The sequence below is a fragment of the Dipteris shenzhenensis genome, chromosome 14 (genome assembly GCF_047967505.1).
Source record: "Dipteris shenzhenensis isolate YYH24624 ecotype China chromosome 14, Dip_SZ_1.0, whole genome shotgun sequence".
Taxonomy (NCBI): Eukaryota; Viridiplantae; Streptophyta; class Polypodiopsida; order Gleicheniales; family Dipteridaceae; genus Dipteris; species Dipteris shenzhenensis.
The window spans coordinates 37,325,774-37,342,011 of NC_141609.1; the positions used below are offsets into that span (position 1 = coordinate 37,325,774).

The window sequence follows — 16,238 nt, forward strand, 5'->3', positions numbered from 1 at the left end:
GACTCTAAGAGGAGGCTTACCCCTACTATCTACCTTTTCAGCAAGACTGTCAAACAAAAAACCAATGCCCTGTGTATGGCTAGAATTTTGGCACTAGGACCATCATGGCATTCAAATTAGCACCTTGTATTATCTTTTTATGAGACACATACTTTTTTAAATTTGAAAATCTCATGGAAAGTCGTGGGGGCTACTCCACCTATTGAGCTTATAGTGTTTTCAAATCTCTTGTCAAGCCACCTACCTAGACCACCTATCAATTGGATATAGCCCCTTGAGAGAAAGATACACATTGATGAGATTTCTGTAAAAGAAAGTTCATTGGTTTGACCTTGCTTAACAATGACTCCCTTCCAATTGTGTTTCTAAAAAGCAGCACATGCATGCCTTGGGGACCCCTAAGGCATAAAACCATATAAGCCCAATACACATGTTTTCAAGACAAGGCATCTTGCAAAGAGAAAGTTTTTGTATATAGTGTATTTGAAACTCCAAATTTGAAGCTAGGAATTATGTTTGAATAGAAAGAATCTAAACTCCATTATATAGGAAAACATATATCAAAATTAATGATTATATACATGTTATGTTAAGGATCTTCGATTTTTCCCATTGGCAGCTGACACAAGCTGTAATACAAAACTACGATAGACTTTACACCCCTCGCTACTGCAAACTCTCCTGCTCCACCCTCCCACCCAGCCTTTCTAGTGACCTAGCACCCCTTTGTGCCTACGCCACTTAACATGGGCACAACTTCAGCTTCATCCTCTCGGTCCCGGCATCGCCCCTCCCTAGTACAAGAATCAGCTTCTATGGGAATGACACAAGAAGCCTCCCCTTTATCTCAATCACCAGATTTGAAGCCTCGCCCAAGATGGCCCATCCTGAGGGAATTCTGAAGGCTAGGGCCTTGGAACTACCTTGATGTATTGGATGATGTAGCCCATCACTATGGAGATGTCGGTCATAATCCTATAGCCTCGTAAAGGGGATTTCATTGGAGCAGTTGGAAGTCCCATCCTTTTTGGGGTTTCAACTTTGCATTCACATGAGAGGAGCAATGGACTCCCTTCTCTTCAACCGTATGATGTGGGACCAGATGTTCTGCATGATGGAGGAATGGCTGGGATAGCAAGGGAAAGAGTTGTAGGTCACTAGTGACCACATGACCACATTCAAGCTGGCTTTCTCGATAGATAGCCATGGCTTGGTATACGTATGTACATCTACATACACCTTTTTTTTTTTTCAAGGGTGAAAACTTTGAATGCTTTATATTACAAGATAGCTATCCAGAAAAAAACTAGCAAGCTGAAATAATACATCAAGCGAAAATGTCCAAGTAGGACAAATATACACCTTGATCTATGCAATGAATTTGCAAACAATCGAAGAGTGATTGCTGCAAAGAACAACGGAAAAAAACCCAAGGAGAAAAGACTGGATCACCAAAGACTCTGTGATTTCTAGCTTTCCAGAGAGCCCAGAGTGCCCAGTAGCGAACCCAGGTAAAAAACAAATCATAATCCGGCCGTTTATGATAAATCCCAAACAACCAGAAAAGCTTGCCAAAAGCAGCCTGAGAAAAGCTCAATCAACTAGAAAAGCTTGCCAAAAGCAGCTTGAGAAAATCTCAATCCCAATCTGTACCGAAGGATGTCCAAAAAATTATGTGTCTTAGAGCAATACCAAAAGATATGAGACACAGATTCCTTGGGAGCTAAACACCGATGACAGATGGTTGGAGCAATACGTCTGCATGATAAAAGATGTCCAGACAGAACAACCCCCAATAGGATACACCATAAAAAGACTTGTTGGCGTAATGAGACCTTAGAGTGCCAAATCTGTTTCAATCTCTTTCTCCACCATTTGAGTGGATGGTGCAATGCCCAAATCTGATTGGCCCCGTCTGACACCCGAGGTGGCGATAACATAACTTTATATAAAGAAGAGATTGTTATATGAGACAGCTTCAAAGGATGAATCGATGAATATAAAGGAAGAAGAGTCCAATCCTGAAGCCTGTCTTGAATTTCTAAAGGCGGTACTGGCTGAAATGGCTGAACCATTCGAGTAATAACTTGCCATACCGACGATAGCCCAAACCATATTTTGCAGCAGCCAAAGAGAAGGATAGAGGGATGCCATCATCTTTAACATCTGCAACATTGGAAATCCCTTTTATGTTAAGAAAATAAGAGCGACGTGGCTCCTGCAAAGCCAAGGGAGCTGAAAAAATCCGTGACCAATGCATACTCTCAGCTCGCAAAGAGTAACCCTGTAAAGAGTCTCTTCCATGCCATGCCAAATGTGAAAGAATATGCTTCCAATCTAAAAACATCTGAGAGACCATAGGACAACCTTTGATTTTGCCTTCAATGCAGCCCAAAAGAAAATCCCATTGCGTGGGTTGCCAAAAACCAAATGCAGAGTGGTGATGTGAACAAGGAGCGCATCATAGCAGCCAAAGGCTGATCATCTTGAAGAAACTGAAGCATCGTTTTGCCTTTATGAGCTAAAATGTGCACATGTATATTAAGAATATTCAGCCCTCCATGCAATTTGAGTGAACATAATCTCTGTACTGGAAGTATCCACAAACTTTTCTTACCATGCTTTGACTGCCAAAAAAATTCCATAATGGTGGACATGAAGGAAGACAAATCCTTCTTATTGAAAAAGATCAATGGCAGATAAAACTGAATATAAGCCACCAAGATAGACTGAACAATGCGAAGACGAACATGCAACGGCCAAGTAGCCAACTTTCAATATTCCAATTTTTTCTTCAGTTTAGCGAGAACTCAATTAATTTATTTTTGGCGAGTAATGCTCCAACCTAGAGGATATCCAAGATGATAAATCAACTGAGTTGATGGAACAATTTCCCCGAACCAAAGCAATTATCACGACTTTCTCTTCCAAGCCACGTTTTCTGATCACGGGAGTAGCACCATCTTAACCACCCAGCCAAACTGCCAAAGCTCAAAAGCAAGAGAGAGAGAACTATTTTTGAAATCACGTAATTACCCAATTCTCCATTCTCTCACAAGCTTTGACACCCCAATTCCCTAGATAGATCTAGATGCCATATGTCATCCATATAGGGCCTTACTAATGCAACATTTCACCCCTCTCTTGGGATGCATTTAATTCCTTGCCCCTAGGCACATTCTTTGCACTAGGCCCCTGGTCTCAGATCTATCTAGTCCGGTGCTATCAGCCCTCACCTAGGACCTTGACATTAATCCCTCCCGATCATTTACATAAAGCGCAAACACATATATTACAAAGATAGATCCTATAAGGGAAATGTCGACTGATTCTTCCGAGGTCATGCTACCTCGGCTAGAGCGTAACATTCCTTCCCTCTTCAGACATCAGCGTCCTCGATGATAAAGTCTGGGAACACTCTCCGCAACTGATATACGGACTCCCAAGTAGCTTCGGATAGAGGCTGACCATGCCATGCAACCAACACCGTGGGTATCTTCCGATTTCGTATTTGCATTGTTCCTCGGTCCAGGATTCTTGTTGGTTTGTGCCTTGCAATATCCTCTATCTCCTGAAACAAAACCACACCTTCGATTAGTGAGTCACCAGTATGTAAAAATTTCTTTAAGCGTGAAACATGAAAAACCGGGTGCACCTTACACCCCTGTGGCAATTCTAATTTATAGGCTACACTGCCTATTCTTTTCAGAATTAACCACGGCCCACAGTATCGAGGTGATAACTTAGCACACTCTCCTGAAGTCAACGACTTCGAGTGCGAAGGAATTCTGAGAAAAACTTTTTCTCCTTCTTCAAATACTCTTATAGACCGATTTTCATCCGCATACACCTTGGCTCTATCCATAGCCTGGCGGATATTAGCTCTCGCAAGTGCTAGCATCTCCCGCATCTGAACTACAAAGTTCGCGGCACTAGGCACTTTCTGAGGTACTCCAACTATAGTTGGATTGGCTGGCCTATAACCATAGTTCAGCTCAAACGGACTGAACCCAGTAGATGAATGTTTCCTGTCATTGTAGGCAAACTCCAACAATGGCAACCACTTGTCCCATGTATGTTGCCTCAATGACACATATGCTCTCAGCATATCCTCTAAAGTCTGGTTGACTCTCTCCGTCTGACCATCCGTCTCAGGATGATCCCCACTACTCATTCCCAACTCAGTCCTTAGTGTCTCAAATACCGCAGTCCAAAAGTGACCGGTAAACCTGACATCTCTGTCTGACACTATGGATCTAGGCAATCCATGCAGACGAAAAATATGTCTAATAAACAAATCCGCTACTTGCGGGGCACTAACAGACTCTCTAGTCGGAATGAAGTGAGCCATCTTGGTTAGACGATCAACCACCACAAGGATAGAATTATACCCTCCTTGTGTTGCAGGTAACCCTACAATAAAATCCATGGAAATGCTCTCCCACTTGCTTAGTGGTATTTCCAAGGGCTGTAAAAGTCCGGGTGGCTTCACCCGCTCGGCCTTACTTACCTGACACGAGAAACACCGTGTCACATATTCATGAATATGCTTTTTCATCTTTGGCCAAAAGAAGTCTCGCTTCACGAGATCATATGTCTTCTCGACACCTGGATGTCCCGCACACGGGCTATCATGGCATTGTCGAATGACTCTCTGCCTGAGATCATTCTGACCAGGTACTACAACCTTGCCATTTCTAACTAGCATACCATCCCTTATGGTATATCTTGCATAAGTTTGGCCTTTTCTGGATGCCAGGTCATCCTTTTCACTTTCCCCGGGTTTTAACACATGAGCTTTAGGCCATAAGCTCTGGACAAACTCGTCCACCTTCTGAGTTTCTTTTATTTCGGTCATTAGAGCGCTCTCTAATACCGTGAAACTCAGGTTGTGCATAATGCGAGATAACGCATCAGCTACCTTATTGTCTTTTCCTCTTCGGTACCGAATCGTAAGATTAAACTCCTGCATGAGCTCTGCCCACCTAGCTTGGCGGCCCCTCAAGTCAGGCTGTTTACAGAAATGTTTCAGAGTATCATGATCCACATCCACATAAAACTCTGAACCATACAGATAATGCCTCCATGTTTTCAAAGCATGGATAACAGCATACAACTCCAATTCATGAGTTGGCCAATTCCTTTGAGAGGGAGAAAGCTTCTTGCTTTCGAAGGCTACTGGCCTTCCCTCTTGAAGGAGGACTGCTCCTACCGCAATGCCACTTGCATCGGTTTCTAGGAACAACGGTTTCTGGGGATCAACTATTTTTAACACCGGTCCTGAGACCACAGCTTGTTTTATGGTGTTAAAACTTTCTTGTTGATTCTGTCCCCAAATAAAAGGTACTTTATCTGAGGTTAGATCAGTCAATGGCGATACTATTCCGGAATATCCTTTGATATGCCTTCTATAAAACTGGACAAATCCCAAGAATGATCGCAACGCGGTCAGACTCTGAGGGATTGGCCAAGTTAGTATCGCAGCCACTTTCTTCGGATCCATTTCTACCCCTTGTGGAGTAATTATGAACCCTAGATACTCAAGCCTAACCATACACAGTATAGTTTTCTTTTTATTCACATATAGACTGGCTTTCCTCAAAGTACTGAACACTATCCTTAAGTGTTCACGATGCTCAGTAATACTTTTACTGAATATCAAGATATCGTCAATAAAATGTACTACGAACTTTCCGATATACGGTCGTAGTAAATCGTTCATAAGCATGACGAAAGTCGCTGGAGCATTGGTAAGTCCGAAGGGCATTACCAAAAACTCATAATGACCAAACCTGCTTCTAAAAGCGGTTTTATGCACATCCTCGGCTCTAATCCGGATCTGATGATAGCCGCACTTAAGATCTATCTTGCTGAAAATTACGGCTCCATGTAATGCATCTAGCAAATCATCAATCCGAGCCATCGGATACCTGTGCTTGACAGTGATATTATTTAATGCTCTGTAATCTATACAGAGGCGAAACGTATCATCCTTTTTCCTCTTTAATATCACTGGTGAAGCAAAAGGTGAGAAACTTGGTTGAATCTGCCCCAACTTGAGGTATTCTTCCAGTTGCCTACGCACCTCCGCTTCTTCAGTAAAACTCATTCTATAGGGAGGTCTATTTACAGGTTCTGCCCCCGGGATCAGTTCAATCTTATGCTGAACTTTCCGTTCTGGAGGTAACCCATAAGGTAGTTCATCCCTAAAACATTCAGAGAACTCCTCTGTTATAAGATTAGCCAGCTTGGCCATCTCATCACTTTGCATAACATCAGTGCTAGCCGAAGATTCATCCACCGACTCTACCGATGCTGTGCAAAGGTATAAAGACTCTACTTGAGCCCTTCTGATTTCCATCACGGAAACCAACGGTCCCTGAGGTATATCTTTTCCACCTCGCAAGACATAAAGCACATCATTCATCTTGAATTGATATACGTGCTTTTTCCAATCAATGGCTGGATTCTTCCTAGAATGCCACGCCATTCCCAGGGCTATATCCGCATGAGCAAGCTTGGTTATTTCAAAATCAAGCTTCTCAGTATAGTCCTGAATCTGAAGCTTCAACTGGGTAACCCTTTGGTCCCATACTTCAGTTGAACTTCCATCAGCCATCCTGACCGTATACGCATAGTCAGATGGACTTGTTTTCAATTTCAGCCTCTTCACGAGCTTGGAGTTAATCACATTGTGAGTTGACGCTGAGTCAAACAACACAATGACATCATGATTGGCCACTTGCCCTTTCATTTTGATTAGCTCCGTATCATTGAAGGCTGTATACCCCGTTGCTGCGGGCTTAGATAGGATGTTATCAGGTGCACTCGTCACTAACTTAGTAACAGACACACAAAACAAACAAGGTACTAACCTCTGAGAAGATCCCGCTAGCTGAATCTGCATCTCTTCCGCTCTGGGACTTCCCTGCATCTCCACGTCGCACTCTGAGATCACCATCTCAGCCATCCGACGATCTTTATTACGTGGACAATCTCTCCACTGATGAGGTTGAAGGCAACCAAAGCATAAGCCTTCTCTCCTCGCTTTTTCCCTTTGTTCCGGGTTCAAGGGAGACTTAGACCAAGCCCGGGCTGCCATTGGAGTTACTTTTCTCTTCACTCCAATGGTGGTACTTGGTTTAGGAGTTTCAGCCGGTCTCGCCTGCTTGGCTTGACCACTCGGCTGCGAACCACTCCCTTTACTAGTCCACTTCTTCTTAAACCCAGATTTCTTTGGATACCCATACTGGGTTCCGACCTGTGCAAACCCACTTGGCTTGCTGCCCTTGGCATCCTCATAGTTCAAGGCTATAGCTATTGCATCATCTAGCGTGTTCGCGTACTTAGCCCGAACTTCCATTTTTATTCGGTCATTCAATCCAAATATGAAATCTTTCACTTGGATTGATTGAGGCAGGGGTTCATCAACCTTCATTACACTCTCTCGAAACTTATCAGTGTATTCTGCCACTGATAAATTTCTCTGACGCAGGTTCCTATATTGATCCCAAGCTCGGGATGCCTCGTCAGGAGGTAAGAAGTGTTTCCTGAACTCTCTTTTAAACCCCTCCCAGGTAGTGGATGCTATGCCATCCTTTTGTTGCTTAATCCACCACCGATCCGCTGCCTCACTAAACATGTGGGTGGCCTCGCGGATCTTTTTGATGTCATTTCTGATCTCACAAATGGCGAACGCCTCGTCCCATTTGTGTAACCATGTCTCAATGACATCGGAGCTACGGTCGTTCATCCGACCAGAATACTTTTCCGGTCTGTAATTGGCAATAATTGGCACTTTTGCCTTCCTAGGCTCGACCGTATGGACACTAGACTCCGGTTCCATTGGAGCCTTTCCCTTCTCCTCTCGAGAAGGTCTGGCAGACATACTCTGGAGTGTTCTCCTAAGTTCGGACTGCCCTGCATTAGCTTGTAATTGCTGTGCTAACAACTGTTGTAAGGCATCCTCCAACAATGCAATTCTGCCAGATAAGGTATGAGCTACTGGGCGCGATCCCTGCTGGGTCGGCCGGACTCCTGATTCACCAGGGTCCCTCCTGGAAGCCCCTTCTTCTGCTTCCATTTAGTTCAGTAGGCGTTTTGTTTTGGGGTTTCTTTTTTTTTTTTTTTTTTAAACACCCCTAGAACACTGTAATCAAAAGCTGACACAATTCAGGGTACTGACACTCTGAACACAATTCCCTATACTAGGGAACTCCTGCAACCTGACATGCACACTAATTCCGTATCTGACACAGGCATATGCATTTAATCCCGCCTTTCCCTATACTAGGGAAGCTACTGCATTTTACTCTGACTGAAGCCCACCGGCATATTCTCAAGCATAGTCTGTCCTTACTACAGCATTAAATTCTATGCTTACTTGTCGCTTTTCACGCAAACGGAGTATCAGCAACCAACCAGGGAAAAAAACACAGAATCGACAGAAATGACAAAGAACCTTCCTGGTCTATGAATTTTGATCCAAACCCAAAAGGGAAAATAGGTAGGAAGCTTCCTGGAATTCGAGTTCTGCAACCAGCTAAATTCGATCCTTGTTCTCCAGCCTGCGCGTCGCCCTATCAGCGTTGACCGAAGACCAAATATACCACGCTTCCGCTGCGCTCCGTCAGGTCCGCTCAACTGTGCCAATCGTGGGAGGGCTGCACTAGACTCCTCGTCGGATCAACGGCGTATCCCATCCAGGTCTTCCGTTAGATTCCCAAAAGGCATCGCGACACGGTCCATGCTCTACGCCAGGCGATCGCTCGAGTGCCTAGGCACCATTCTTTTTCAGACGCGTACGTAAAAGAATGGCGAACTGCTATGCTTCGTCGCACGTCAGCACTTTTCGTTCGCTTCCTCTCCTACCCCGCTCCGTGCAGCTTACGCAATCGTAATACCCATTTGACGCGATCGTCAGACGGACCCTTTTCACCCCTCTCTTGGATCGCTCCAACAGCCCGTTCGTCGATTCACCCTTCCTTCCAACCTTCAGCTCTGATACCAAATATCACGACTTTCTCTTCCAAGCCACGTTTTCTGATCACGGGAGTAGCACCATCTTAACCACCCAGCCAAACTGCCAAAGCTCAAAAGCAAGAGAGAGAGAACTATTTTTGAAATCACGTAATTACCCAATTCTCCATTCTCTCACAAGCTTTGACACCCCAATTCCCTAGATAGATCTAGATGCCATATGTCATCCATATAGGGCCTTACTAATGCAACATTTCACCCCTCTCTTGGGATGCATTTAATTCCTTGCCCCTAGGCACATTCTTTGCACTAGGCCCCTGGTCTCAGATCTATCTAGTCCGGTGCTATCAGCCCTCACCTAGGACCTTGACATTAATCCCTCCCGATCATTTACATAAAGCGCAAACACATATATTACAAAGATAGATCCTATAAGGGAAATGTCGACTGATTCTTCCGAGGTCATGCTACCTCGGCTAGAGCGTAACAGCAATCTTTGCCAATCCTAAGAGTGCAATGGAAACAAACGGGATTTCTGAAAATTAATGTGAAGGCCAACAGCCAGTACACACACACACACTTTTTTTTTGTGGGAAACCCCAAAAAGAGGTAAACACCCACCAATAGGTACAAAGAAAAAATTTACAAGTAAAGCCTCAAAGAAAAACTCATGAGGCAACCTAGTAAAAAGTTACATATCGACGAGAGGAGAATGAAACAAAACATCCTCCAATTGTTGCTTTGTAAAAAGTGATGCAGTGAAGTAACTGCACCATCAATAAAAACTAGCTATTTTTTGCCCTTGTGATTCTTCTTAATATAAGCTGGCAACCGGAATTTTCGAATCACAGGGTCAAAAACCTGTTGTAACCACACACACACACACACATAGACTTTTTTGTGTGAAATCTAAGTGTCTTTATATTACAAAAAGGTTGTCTCCAAAGTGGAGGACATAAATTACAAGATCAGAAAATTTCATTGTAGGACAACAAACATAAAGCAGGAGTAATATGTCTATGGGCCAAGAGAAGACCGAATTACACCAAGCATCACCCACCATTGAAAAACCTATTGACGAAGTGATAGTTTGCAAGACCAAAGCTGCTGCAATCTTTTGTGTCACCATTTGGCATTGTGATTTAAAGACCAAAGCTGATTTGCATGATGCGATATCCAAGGAAGAGGCATCAAAACCCTATAAAGACCAGCCACTGAGATATCATCAGGCATAACGAGCGGGAAAAAGAACCCCGGTGATGTAAGGACCAATCAGTGAATCATACGTAAGCTCCAACCTAGGCACTAGTAAAAAAGAATGAAGCATATGAGAAAGAGAGTGCCAGAGGGGTCGATAATGCATCCCCAAGCCATACTGTCTGGCCACCAAAGGAAAGGGCAATAAAGTACCATCATCATGAAGTACATCACCTACAATAGTGATTCCTTTAGATGAGATAAAATACAAGTGCCTAGGTTCCTGCAAAGCAAGAGGTTGATCAAACACCTTTGACCAGTGCAAGTTCTCTGCACGCAAGGAATTGCCATCTAGAGAGTCACGACCATTCCATTTGAGATGAGAAAGAATCACCTTCCAAACCAATAGCATTTCAGAAACAAAAGGACAGCCTTTAACCATGCCATCAATATAATCCAGAATGAAGTCCCATGCAGTGGGATGCCAATGCCCAAAAGCAGGGTATTCAATTGCAAAAGTAAATGAGACATCATGGCAGCCCAAGGCTGATCACCCTGTAAAAAATGCAGCATCATTTTTCCCTTGTGAGCCAAGATATGGATATGAATATCCAATATGTTCAAGCCAACATGCATCTTTGGGGAACATAGATGCTACATGGAGAGTAATCTGATACTCTTAAGACCATACTTTGAGCACCAGAAAGTCTCCATAATAGTGGACATCAAAGAAGAAATGTCTTTTTTTATAAAAAATGATTGAAGGCAAGAAAAACTGAATATAAGCTACCAAAATTGATTGCACAATTTGAAGCCGAACATGAAGAGGCCAAGTGGCTAATTTCCAATATTCTAGTTTCTTTCGAAGCTTTGCAAGTACCCAATTTGTTTGTTGACGGCAAGTGATGTTCCATCCTAAAGGGTATCCAAGATGTCGAACAAGCTGATTGGGTAAGAAATTATGCCCGGCCACAATAATCTATGCCAATCCTTAGCAATATAACAAAGCATCGGGTGAATAGCTATGGCATAAAGCAATGCACTAAGAAAGCATCCTTGTCTCACTGATTTATATAAAGTCCATTCATCAGAAATGTCTCCGGGTAAGAAGCACCCAGCTTTACTATCACTGTATAGCCAATAGATAACATGTTGCATTCGATGTCTAAAGCCCAATGACTACATAGTCTGCGAGATGAAATCCCACTGCACAGCATCAAATGCTTTAGCACTGTCCACTTGCAGCAAGAGTACATCCTACTAGGTGTATTTTGCATATTCTATCCCAACATAAGCATTTGCAATATTATCATTGATGTGTCTGCAAGGAACAAAGCCATATTGGGTAGGTTGTAGACCATCATACAAGAAACCTTTTAATCTATCAACCAACATTTTGACAATCATTTTATAGATGACTGGCATGAGTGTAATAGGCCTTCAATCAGTAAATGATTCACAAAGATGGTTCTTGGGAATCAGTTTAACTAGCCCTTTCTTCCAAGCATGTGGCATTTGCTGATTTTGCCAGGCAGTATTAATCATTTGCAACAAAACATGCTTAAGGGCATCCCAATAGGCCAGAAAAAACCCTACTGTAAGACCATCCCAGCACAGGGATTTCCATTTACCACATGACTTCAAAGCATCAAGAAGCTCTCATTCTGTAAAAGCTATCTCAAGTTGAAGAGCCTGATCAAGAGCAATAATGGGAGAAACATACTGTAGTAACTGCCTCCGTGCCAACAAAAACTCTTGCGAAGAGGACTCCGGACTCCCAAACTATCATGAAAAATGATCAGCACATGCTTGAGCAAGTTGTGCCCGTAATGTAGCCCAAAAGCCATCAAATGTCAAAACCCAAGAGATATTTTGAGTCTGCTTTTATGATGTAAACTTGTAAAGAACTCTTTAGAAGAAGAACCTTTATCGAAAAGAGCTTTCTACTTGGCCCTGATTTCCCATTTGACAATTTCCCCATGATCATTTCTTTACTGAGCATGACATAAGCAATCAAGCTCGGGCTGCGTTAAACCCCTTAGATGGCTGAGTACTGTCAAATTTTGACATCGGGCTTTAGCATCTACAACTGCTTTTCCCAAGCCATGCAGATAATGCTTGCCATTGTCATGAATAACAAATTGCATGCGAGAAGCAAATGCATTCCAAGCATAATCAAGAAGCAAATGCATTCCAAGCATAATCAAGATCAATCTGGCATTGTTCCTGAAGGGGTGCAATGGCATAACCAACCATTTGCTTATACTCATCATGCTTCAAATAACTATTGTTGACTATAAGAAGTCTTTTATTAGGCAGCCTGTCATTTGACGTCTCATGAAAATATATCATTAGCCATAACGGAGCATGTTTAGATATGAGGGAAGGCATAATCCACCCATATCTAACAAGTAGAAGCATCATACTGCTGCACATTTAGCATGTACCAACGGTCCAACCTGGCCCGATATGCAGAGCAAGCATTATGCTGAAAAATATATCCTAAAAGCATGGGTATCAACTCTGGCCAAAGATCTACAAGATCAAGCTGAGAGATCAAGTGAGACCAAGGTTGACGTTCTAATGCCAGCATGTGAGTATTGCCCGAAGTATTATCTCCTCGAAGAGGTGCATTATTAAAATCCCCACAAATAAATGCATGCTGCCTCCGAGGATGCTATTGCAAATCCTCCCAAATTAAGGCTCTTTGATGAGAAGATTGAGGAGCATAAACAAATGCAAACTCAAGTATTTCACCCTGGATGAGACATTGAACAATGATCCATTGGCCTTCTTTATCATTTAAAGCCCCAATTGGGCAAAGAGCATGCTTGACAAGAAAGACAACCCCTAAAAAAGAGTGTTCTCCTACATAAAAGATATCATAGCCAACATAATGGCATGTCCTGCCTGCATACATATATATTGCTGGTTGTGCTCTTGTAGAGCCACTATATCAGGCTGCAATTCATTAACATAAGCCCATACAAGCTTCCATTTCCGAGTGTCACACAAACCCTATACATTGAAAGTCAAGCATATTTACAGATGTTTTGTACAACTGTGTACAGCTGAGAAAAAGATAACATTAAGCCTGCATGTCCACCTCTGGGTCCGGCCCTCAACTCTGAGGTGAGAGAGAAGTCTGATGAGAAGATGTTTTTTTTCCCCAAAGAAAGGAACCTTCTATTAATGCTTGAAAGATTTCATACAAGACAGCAGCCCCGAAGGTGCTGAGAATGGAAAAAACCGGAATAGGCTGAAAAAAAGAAACCGGACTATTCCAGAGAAAACCAGCTCATTGCCTAGGGGATCTCTGGAACAGAGGCTAACAGGCAAGTGGGGGGACTATACAGCTAGCGAATCCGTCGCGGAGTGAAGATGTAGAAAACACCTGTAGGCCAAGCCTTGCAGAAACGAGCACGCCTCTCGATAGTCGCCTTGAAGCCTGGAGTCCCACGCTCCCAGGTGGACCGTAGAGTGTAGATGATATCCTGCCAGATGGCAACTTAGGTAGCCGAGGGTGGAACCGGGTGCTCTCCCATCACAAGGCTGCAGCGAGCCACCCAAATGTTCCAAGCCGTGATGCTGGCTACCACCTCCCAAACACTGTCCTCCCTAGGAGGAGGAGCTAGGCTGTCAGGGGGGGCTGCCTCATGGAGTGCAATCCTCTAGATGCTCTGACCCTATATCCGATAGGCTGGGGAGATCTCATCAATCTAAAACGTGTGTCCTCCCTCTGTCAACCAAGCCACCATCCCCCAGGTGTAGTCTCTATGAAGACTCTGCATACGTGTCATGATCTTGAGGGCTCTCATCCAGATCCTCGCTGCGCTACGGCAGCTCCATAGGCAATGCGGGATAGTCTCCAAGACACCATCGGAGCAACAATGACACTGCCCCTCCACTCGCATCTGCTCCAACCATGGGCCGATGGACAAGCCTCCGTGGACTGCCAGCCAAAAGAAGTATGAGATCTTCCTCGGCCGCAAGCTAGACCACAACCACGTCCAAAACTTGGAGTGCACATCCCGGGGCACTCTCTGGGTCACCCAATGTCTCTCCCTCGAGGGGTCCACCTCGACGAGTCCATCTGAAGCCTCCTACCAATCCGTGTGGTGTAGGAAAAGAAGGGCACCTCATCCACCGTCTCAGCTAGGCCGCCCCTAGAGGGCCAGAACCACTCCCCCCGATCCCACTGGACCTCCTTCAGGGGTCTACCCTCCTACAGCCAAAGGCGCCATCTAGAGGCGTCCTGCTCTAAGATACTGGGAGGGTCAATGTGCCATTCCTTCCCCAAGCGTCCTACCACTCTGATCATCTGTCACTGTATCCCATCAAGACTCCCATCCATCTCAGGGTCACTCTCAGTGAGTGGCTGAAGTAGGCCTCCAGGTCCTACACGGAAGAAGCCATGGTGCGTGCTGCCGCGCTGCATCAACATCCTCAAGGGAACACCAGTAAGGGAAAACTGCCCCAACCATCTGCTGTCTCTCCAAACGTGAAGTCCTTCCCACCAGGACTTAGGAATGGCTAAGTCAATCTCGCCCATCCGCTACCCTGTCCCTCGCAGATGCGCTAGGGCGTCAAGCCTCGCCTTTGCCTCCATAGGTAGTCTGCTCCAACGACCAAAAGACCCTACTGGACCACTGTCCCACTATGCCCAACCAATGTGAGTCCGCTGTCCAAGCATACGTCCCTCCTAATCTTTGACCTCTGGGTACCATATAAGGGACTGGCGCTCAAACTCCTCTCTGCATCTGGGCCGAGATCCCCTGCCAGTCTCTGCCAAACCCTGTGAAGACTCCTCATCAAGGGGGAGCCCTTCCCCGTAAGGGAGGCCTCTGAGAAGATCCATTTATGTGAAGGCTGCCACTGTCCCCCAGTGCATGGGATGTTCCTCAGAAGCCCTCGCTGTAAGAGCTTCCAAGGCTCTGCACCTGGGGTGAGGCCACGAACCACCAACTTACCCAAAAGGGCCCTGCTCTGCATCTCCGGATCAATGATACCCAAGTCTCCCAATGCCTGCCCAACTCCTCTGACCCATCTGTATGAGAAACCCAATCTCCTCATAGTGTCCTCCAGGAAAGACCACTCCAACCTGTCGTAGGTCTTCTCAAAGTCCAAGAGAATGACGGCCAGCGGCTGTGACTCCTCCTTGGACCAATCCACTGCCTCCCAGAACGTGAAGATGTTGTCCAGGATGCTACGCTCCAGGACATGGATGATGTTAGTAAGATGGGACCGTAACTGCAAACTCAAGACCTTGGCGAGGATCTTGTATGCAGTATCAAACAGAGTGATCGGCCTTCACAATCGGATATCTCATCTATCTCCCCCTTTCGGGATCAAACAAATCTACCCCCTGCTCAAGGAATGAGGGAGAAGAGTCTTGGCAAGCTAAACGGAAATGGGTGGAATAATCTCCCAGAAGTTCCGGAAGAAGGCCGGAGTCAACAAGCCATCCTCACCCAGGTACTTCTAGGTCGGGAGAGCCTTGAGGGCTTCCCAGAGCTCCTCATCTGTGAAAGGCTCCTCAAGTCTGCTGCATAAGTCTTGCGAGACTACTGTCGGAACGTGATCGCAAACTAGCTCTCAGGCCACAAGACCACCTGGGGTCATCCTCTCCATCTGAAAGAGCTGGTGGTAAAAACCGGTGGTTATGTCAAGAATCTCCTACAGGTCAGTATGCATGATACCCTGCAAGTCCCGGAGACGTAGTTGTGTGCTTGTCGATCAGGGCCCAGTGGTCTGAAAGAACTGCTTCATCATCCTATCCCCCTACTACACCCATCAGGCTCGGGAGGAGTGATAGGAGAACTCAGCCCGCCGCAGCTCCATGTCCTAAAGCTCAAGACAAGTGCTCTCGAATCTGTCACTAAGCCACTGAGAAACTGGTCTTGCTCCCCGAGCCTCTCGATGGAGGCGAGGTCTCTCCTCAAAGCTCGCTCACGCTCCTGAAGGGTCCTCCTCCGCCTAAGGGCGTGAGCCTGCAACTCCTCACTGCTCCTCTGAATTGCATCGGCCACCCACGTAGCCCAACCCTCACACGGTGCTCTGAC

At 45.0% G+C, this 16,238-nt stretch overlaps 1 protein-coding gene across 1 annotated transcript in view; it reads right to left on the reverse strand.

The window, feature by feature from the left end:
* LOC147894576 (transducin family protein / WD-40 repeat family protein) overlaps positions 1–16,238 on the reverse strand; it is a 163,490-nt gene that overhangs the window by 3,040 nt on the left and 144,212 nt on the right. The window lies entirely within an intron of this gene.